The 8,729-nt window shown below is 40.9% G+C and overlaps 1 long non-coding RNA gene across 1 annotated transcript; it reads left to right on the forward strand.

Moving 5' to 3' along the window:
* Positions 1–998: 998 nt before the first annotated feature.
* Positions 999–7,579, forward strand: LOC104544223. Its single transcript, XR_728166.1, has 3 exons — positions 999–1,097; positions 7,177–7,291; positions 7,527–7,579. It is a non-coding gene; the product is annotated as an uncharacterized LOC104544223 (long non-coding RNA).
* Positions 7,580–8,729: the final 1,150 nt, after the last annotated feature.

Here is an 8,729-nt window from a genome sequence, read left to right on the forward strand (position 1 = left end):
TGATCAAGTTTAACAGTTTAACTGTTGTATGTACAAAGTACAGGTTTTCAAAAAGACTAATAACTTGGTCAGATTGGGATAGATTGACCAAAATATAGATTAATGCCTCAAAAACAATACTGTTGTTCATCTCAAAGTCTGGAGACAGCAGACCCCTTCAAAGAAAAATCTCTAATCAAGACAGTACGCTGCTTGGGTTTACTTTTCGTTATGGTCATTTTGGAAATATTTCAGCAATAAGGACTCTTATTTTCACAGCAAAAGGAAAAATAATCTGTCAGAAGCAAACATGTTGAGAGAATTTTCCTGCCTAAACTTGTTTTTTCCTATTATTATGTATAAACAAGTGTAGAATCTCTCAAAGGAAAGAGCTTTGCCCCTACGGATGCAGCATCCCATTCCAGCTCTACTTGTAGAATTTTTGTAGTCTGTCCTCATCATTATTATATATACACACATATACGCGTTCATACGTATATGATGTGTGTGAATGCGTGGACTATAAACATGTTTGTAATGTTTCTTATAGAAATCTGTTAACGCAAGACATGAGCAGCCTATGTTACCAAAAGAACTGATGGTGTATTTGCTGGTGATTATCAGAAAATACCCATCTACCTAGAGTGTTACAGGAAGGTACCAGTCTGCATGTGAGAGTCATCAAGATTTTGTTGTAAGACAGTAATATCCTCACTAGTAAACAATTATAGCAAGGAAAATATGCATAATAGCAGCATGTTTTCATTATTGTTCTCGGTATATTTCCTGATGTTTTCTATACAGAAATTTTACCTTTTGTTATGACTGTTTTCTGCACTGATTACTCCAATTTAGGCTGCTCTCATGGAGCTCTGAAAATGTTGTAGCACAGTTGTTACATACAGTAGAACCAACGTTATTGTCTGTTCTTTGACAGTTGAAAAACAAGCCCACATTTTTCTTTGCAGCGTTTGCACCTATACCATTTGGAGGAATTTATTTGCCACTTGAAGTTCTACCTAACCGATGCCATTGCTCACCTCTTGTGCTAGCCTATGATCAGGCCCATTTCTCTGCTCTTGTTTCCATGGAACAGAAAGATCAACAGAGAGAACAAGGTACGCTATAAACAGAGCAGCTCAAGGGTATATATCGAATACGATGCACAAAGTGTACTTTCCTCTACCTGTAGGGGTATTTATCTATCAGAAAAGAAACAATATCCACTAAATTTTATTGCTGCATTCTTAAGAGTCTAAGTGGCCTAATCACAAGACTGGGAGCCAAGAATTCTTCAGTCCTAATCTTTGTGCTATCACTGTCTGGCACTTAAACCTTTTCTGGCAGTTCCATATATGTTAATAGGTGTAATCATAGTTACCTACTGCGCTTCTGAGTTCCTGCAGACCTTCGTTAGTTTGAGTTAGTAAAGTATTTGGAAAATAAGGTGAGCCAGATTGCTATGGAAAACTCATGTAATGGAAAAATCTTCAAGTTTTTACTAAAGATTCTTGTCGTTTTTTAACTGCTTTTTAAACACAGGGATTTGTATATTTATCTATTTGGGACAAAACAGACAGCTCCTTTTATGGGGAAGGCAAAAGCGTTTTGTCAAAAACATGGTGAGGTTTTAGAAAAATACAGTGAAGTTTTGCTGTTAGGTATGAGTCTTCCTTTTTTTTTTTTTTCCTCTGGTGGCACTGCAGAGGTGTTTGAAATCCCTTATGAATGCATATATCTGTAAAGTAAACATGGAATGTGTGCTGGTTGTTGAGATCTCCTGAGAGAATTTCATTTACTCCTCCTTCCCAGAGAGCAGGAACTAAATATCCTTCATTTAATTCCCTAATCCTATGTGCATTTCATCTGATTTTGGATGTATTAAGCATTTTCCGTGCTTATGAGACAGTCAACATGCTGCAGCTGTGCAAAGTAGAGAGAAAGATGTTCATTAAAATGATGCAAAGGACAAAAGAAACTCTTGAACAACGGACTTTGTTGTAGACATCTTCATGCAAGAATCTGACATCTAGTGAAGTCATGCTTCTTGGAAGGAGTGGAGAGTTTTTCACATGAGCTTGTGTGAGATGGGAAATACTCTACAAAGCATATGTATTGGCAGACTTTGTGTTGGTGAAGAGGAGACCAAATCATAAGACAGAGATGGAAAAAAAGGTTGATCTAGATGTCAGATGTTCAATGGGAAAATCAATCCAGTCCAACTATTCAGCCTTGAGAGGCACATGGCTATTTCAGGGATTTGTAGGTAGATGCCTGGCAAAAAGGTCTGGCCTTTGTATTATACATTGCAGCTGCCTTACAGCCCTCAGTCTCAAGGCCCTTAGGAAAGTGCTTTCATGTAGGAACCATTTCCAGAGCAGTACACTGAGGTATGATGTGAAACACCTCATGAGAAATGAAAGTCTCCATTTTAATGCAATAATGTGATATGAATGAAGAGTTTTGGAGAGCCTTTCTAAGGATATCGTTTCGCTGTTGATGGTTGCTGATGATGTGCTGCAGCCAGAACTGTAATGTCAGCATGCTGCTAAGTTTACACCTCCTGCACATACGTCTGTGTTACAAATTGTAGAATCACAGAATCACAGAACGTTAGGGATTGGAAGGGACCTCAAAAGCTCATCCAGTCCAATCCCCCTGCCGGAGCAGGAACACCCAGATGAGGTTACACAGGAAGGCGTCCAGGCGGGTTTTGAATGTCTCCAGAGAAGGAGACTCCACAACCTCTCTGGGCAGCCTGGGCCAGTGCTCTGTCACCCTCACTGAGAAGAAGTTTCTTCTCCAATTGAAGTGGAACCTCCTGTGTTCCAGTTTGTGCCCGTTACCCCTTGTCCTATCATTGTTTGTCACCGAGAAGAGCCTGGCTCCATCCTCGTGACACTCACCCTTTAAATATTTATAAACATGAATGAGGTCTCCCCTCAGTCTCCTCTTCTGCAAACTAAAGAGACCCAGCTCCCTCAGCCGCTCCTCAGAAGGGAGATGCTCCACTCCCTCCATCATCTTTGTAGCCCTGTGCTGGACTCTCTCCAGCAGTTCCCTGTCCTTCTTGAACTGAGGGGCCCAGAACTGGATACAATATTCCAGATGCGGTCTCACCAGGGTAGAATAGAGTTGTCTTGTTGTACAACATTCCTGCATGTCTTTGTTCTCGATCCTTTTTGGGTCCGAGTTTTGCTCATTGCAAAAGACGACAATTTCTGGAGTAGCCAGAGTCCATTTCTGCCTTTTTAACAATTCAGAACAGAATACTGTCAGTAACCTCATTTATTTCAGGCACGTCTGTCTGCCTTCATACAATACTTCATTACCATAGCTGTTACAAGAGCCTATGTGTGCAAAGAATTTGATTCAATACACAGAACTTAACTATCTCTACAGTAACTGTGCAGATAGGGCAACTGCCACCCACCAAACCTTTTGCTGTTGTGCCACCCTCTAAGTGACAGGATTGATAAAAGGTTGTGAGGGAAACCACTGTTAGCTGCCCTGACCCTACCTCTCAGTATGTGTTCAAGTATTCAGTGATTCACCGTGGTGCCACCTACTAAAATATTACTAATATTACAAGCTATGTATTCCTGTTAATGACACATTGTAAGGTTTAATAGTGGTTTGATCAAGGTCGCATATTTGATTTCTCCCACAAGTGCTAGCAATGATGTTAAATATATTTCTTGTGGTTAGAAACTGTCTTTGTGTGGGATTTTCCTACACCTGCAGTTGCACAGGAAAGGTGCTGGGAGAAAAAAAGCTACCAATTTCCCAGCAAAGCATCAGTAACATGAAATAAATAAATAAACTTGTTCATGTATAAGTTCATCCAGGTTAAGTACAAGGGCTGTTGAATCAAAAGAGTATTTGTTTTGTAATACCCAGTTTTACATCTCTTACTGCAGAGCTTTGAATACACAAGCTTCAGTTCTGTGGAGTAGCAGAGAGTACCTGGCATTAAGTCTGGGATGAAGGGAATGCTTTGGCTTTCAGCTGCCAAGCTGGTTGCTGTTAGAGACTTGGAGCAGTCTAACAGCTAACACAGCATTGTTGCTGTTCTTCAGATGCTGTGACAGGAAATAGATTGGCACGAGGATGCTCTAATAATGCCTATTTTTTCTACCTTGTCAGCGTAGAGATGTTGGCAGCTTTGGCACAGAGGAAGGTAGAGCCACAGTTGTTAAGAGTCAGGAAACACTGGCACAGTGGTACATGGCTGGATTTTGCACTTTCTGAATGCAGCGAAGAGCTTAGAGCTACAACTTCTTAAAAGGAACATCTCTGATAGCCGGGCTGTTTGTAGCTTGTAGTGTTTATACTCTAACCATGTATGCTAGCATCCTCTTGTCTGGAGAGGATTTAAAATACATTTTGACATGTCATCTTTTTGCCAGCACATAACTGGCATTCTGATGGTCACTGAAGGCCCTCTTGATTTGAAATCCACAACATCTGTATAAAAACCTGTAAATACTTTTGTATTCATGCAGGCTATATTTATGGAGATATTTTGTATCTTTTTTTATGGAAAATAAAGACCAGTTCTCAACTTCCCCTAAGACTGCTTCATTGAACTTGGAGCTTCCCACCCTTTGTCAGCCAGTCAGCAGTGAAACAGCTTCCCTCAGTCGGTTTGCAATAACAAGTGAGAGGTGAGACAGTGGTTCTTAGCAGTATGTCATGATCTGTGTCAGCATTTTATTGTACTGATGTTTTCAGAAGTAGTTAAAGTGGCACTTGAGGCATGAAGATGAGTGCTGTGAAACACTGACTTCACACCTCAGAAGGCAATACACCCAACTGAGGGATGGCAGGAAGGTCCTCTCTGCGGTGGACAAAACAGCTGCTGTTCCTTTTGATGTGACCCATCTGCTGGCATTAGGACCTGCAGGCTGTGTTTCAAATAGTGTATTTTCAGCTACAGAGCATCCAAAACCAAACATAACTGAACTACTCCTCCAAAATTGCAAACTCTTTGATGTGGCTGGGTTCCAGGAAGATGTTACAATCTGCTGGGTTTGCATGAGAAATGAATGTGATGCAGCCTTCTTGCAGTCCTAACATTAAAATACTTTTCTGTCAGGAATGTGGGAAAATCCTACGAGAAACCTCAGTGATCAAACATAATTCCCTGAGAGAGGAAATCTCCTGTAGTGAAGATAGAATTTTAAAACTCCATTACTATAGCAGATACTTTTTGCATGGAGATGGTAGTGCTTTGTACCAACCTCGGACTATCCCTTAGAATTAATGCACAGTTTCTATTCAACTCGGCATTTGAAAAATGATTATAATGTGTACACTAGTTAAGTAACAGTGATATGCTACAGACAATCAGCTCTAAGCTATGTTTTGTACTTAGATTTTAAGAGTTGAATAAAACTGAGCATCACTAAACATTTTTAATAGATATATTTTCAAGTATTCGTAGAAACAACCAGCTTTAAAAAGGTTTCCTTTAAAATTTGTTAATAAAAATTATTCTTGAGCTGTGTGAAAACTAGTTAGTTTCAAGCTGTCCTTAGAAAAGAAACTCAAATGTACTTTTCATGGTTTACATCCCAAAGAGACTGATTCACTTCTCTGACAGTGCTTTGGTCCAGGCTTCTCAGCATCTCCTGCCTCAGGATCGCATTCCTGATTCCCTACCAGGCTGTATCTCTAAAGTCAGGTGCTACCAGAAGTTTTTTGTTGTAGACTTACAATGCTTCTCTTGTCTGAGTTGCTTTTTTCCTTTAAAAGGCTGATATATTGCACTGTTACTGCGTTGTAAGGTCAGTTGTAAATGCAGTCAGTACCTGCTGACCAGTAATCCAGTTAATTGGCAGAATAAGTGTTTTCCTTGGGAAACCTGATCAGTGAATTGTGTTCTGAGTTATCCCAGCCCCTTTGTTGCAATAATTTCATTGCATGCAGCCACATAAGCCCTCATATTACACCAGGGAGCGTTAAAAATTTTATTCAGTTTTCACCTCCTGTTGTGTGTTTCTTATGTTCTTGTGCTTCAGGAGCTCACTTTACAGTGTATTTTGAATGGCTACTTATTCACATTAAGTTTATTTAAGGAGCTAAATTCCGTTACAATATTAATTTCTGTGCTTGCATCTTACAGCAGTATCTGCAAGTGAAGTTGATTAGACTCCAGCTGTTCTATATAGTGTTTGCAGTTAACGGGGGAAAGTATTTCAGGAATTACCTACTATAAGCAGTAGAGGGCAGCGTTTCCATGAAATTGTACAGGTTTGCTCTTATTTCCAGTCTGCAAAGACAAAAAAACCGTATAAGCTTTCTGCAGTTTGGATCAAACTGTCTGAATCAAATACTTTCTTCACCACGTTAATCTAAGACGCAGACTAAATTTCCTGCATGCTGCTAAGTGAGGAACAATATTTAACCAAAAATACTGTACCTTTGTTTTGACAACATGCTTTCTGAACTGCAGAAAATATTATAAACAGCATATAAGCAGTAAGTGCAATCAATTTTCAGTAATTCAGTGCAGATATGTGTCAGAAGACAGAGCCCTAGCACAGAGGGGAAAGGACAGAAGAGCAAAACCAGCGAGACAGTAATGCTGGGACCTAAGAGCAGTAATGATCTTTTTACTCCACTCAAGAGAGGCCTCAGGCTGACCTCTCAACCCATATATATTTGTTGATCTGTGCTCCTCAATTATGGTAACTTACAGTTTGAGTCCAGAATCCTTGTAACTGTGTTTTTCTTCGACAGTGGAAAACAAAAAGGTACTACACTGAAAAGACAAAATAAGTAACAAGTATGTCCATCTGTGCAAGGAACAGGCAGGAACGTTTCAACTTCTTATTGCTTTCTGCTATTCTAATGGCTCTGTCTCCAGGGAGTATTTATTGGGCATTATGAAATGGTGGTGGTGTTCTCCCAGAGGTCTCTCCTTCTCCACAGCTGACTATCTTTCACTCCAGGAGCAATTAGTGTATTAAACTCTCCCTCTCCTCTTCTATTGCCCAAACATCAAAATAGGGAAATGGAGCTTGGTATAAATAATTCGTGGTGCTCTGGACGAGACAATTCTGCAGCATACAAATTCTGCCCTTCTTCAACCAATTTTGCTGCTTTTTCACAGCTAAATAATTTTTTGTCCTTTTTGTTCCCCCCCTCCCCTCCTCCCCGCCCCCCTCAATCCTTATTTCTTCTCTACTTCAGCGGTGATCCCCTTGACTGACTCTGAACACAAGCTACTGCCTTTGCACTTTGCGGTCGATCCTGGGAAAGACTGGGAGTGGGGAAAAGATGACAATGATAACACCAGACTGGCCAAGTAAGACCTTTCTGTAACTTCAGTGTTAAGCAGTAAAATGTCCTGAGTCATATGTGGTGGAAGTACTGGGAGAACAGAGGGCTTTGTTCATGTTCTCTGGTTACATGGGAGAAGACACGGGTGGGTCTCCAGCTGATGGTCACAATTCATGCTGCTGTTGCATCTCTCCCTGTTAAGAAAGATTGCATTTTCTTTCAGGCTGTTTTTGACTGTTCCTTTCTTTTTTCATCCTTAGTTTGATTCTGTCTCTTGAGGCAAAGCTTAATCTTCTACACAGCTATATGAATGTAACATGGATACGCATACCATCTGAGACACGGGTAAGGTAAACTTCCCCCTTGGTCTAAACCAGATGAGAGATACAAGACACAGCAGGGTGTTGTGTAGGGTAGGTTGCCTGCACTGGCCAGCTGCCTGGAAATGTGTAAGTGTCCTAGCAGCAGGGACAAGTCACTCATGGCTCTTTGTCATTGCAATCAGGCTTATAGGTTTTTCCAGTTACTTGTTTTAAAAACACAGTTGCATGTCTATTTTTGCAACTCATACTCTGTTCTGAAATGTATTTTCTAGCTTAACCTTTCTGTTACTTATTTCAGTAGTCCTAGTTCAGAAAAGACTTAAAATAGACCTTTTCTCACCATTGTTTTCTCAGAACTTTGGCTTGCTCTCCTAATGCCACTGTTGGGTCACCAGTCCCAAGTCCTTTCTCTTTCTGAAAATACATTTGCAGCCCTGGACAGCTCCCAGTTCAGAGCGGCTGACAAAAGGCCACAGACTGGCACTGAACTGGAGCCTGGTTCTTTCAGAAAGCTACTTTAGAACCATGCCCAGCTGGCATCTAGTCAGCTGCAAATTTCTCTGCAAATTACATTGAGTTGGTTGAGGGGTTAGTCTGGAGGCAGAGGGTTGCTAGGAGAGGATGGAGGTGGTTTAGACAGACTACACAGATGGCATTTGAAAGGAGGAACAGAACACAAAAGGAAAAAGTGTTTAACAAGCTGCAAGAGGGGAAAAATCCATTTTTCTAAAGTGGTAGTTGCCACATCAGAAATAGGAGAGGCAAAATGGTCCTGGAGTTGTAACCTGTGAGCTTGAAACTTAAGGGAACTGGGTTACCTCTCCCTGCTTCACACTTGCCTCATGAGCATGGTCAGGTCACTTTAGCACTCATTTCCTCCTTTGACAAGTGGGGATAACAGCTCTGCTCCCAACTGGGTGATGGAGTGCTCAGGGATCCCAGAGAGAGAGGACATTTAAGTACCCAGGGACCAGAAGCAGGCATGCATTTCTTTACTGGAAGTATATACATCCAGATCTTTCCCCCCAGCCCCACTCACCCTCTGAATCATTATGGTTAGTTAAATGCTTCATACTTATCTCTAGCAGATTTTTGCTTTCAGACATCATGAATCACAGTATGTTAGGAGTTGGAAGGGAC

The sequence above is a fragment of the Mesitornis unicolor genome, unplaced genomic scaffold, assembly GCF_000695765.1.
Source record: "Mesitornis unicolor isolate BGI_N332 unplaced genomic scaffold, ASM69576v1 scaffold47, whole genome shotgun sequence".
NCBI classification, from domain to species: domain Eukaryota; kingdom Metazoa; phylum Chordata; class Aves; order Mesitornithiformes; family Mesitornithidae; genus Mesitornis; species Mesitornis unicolor.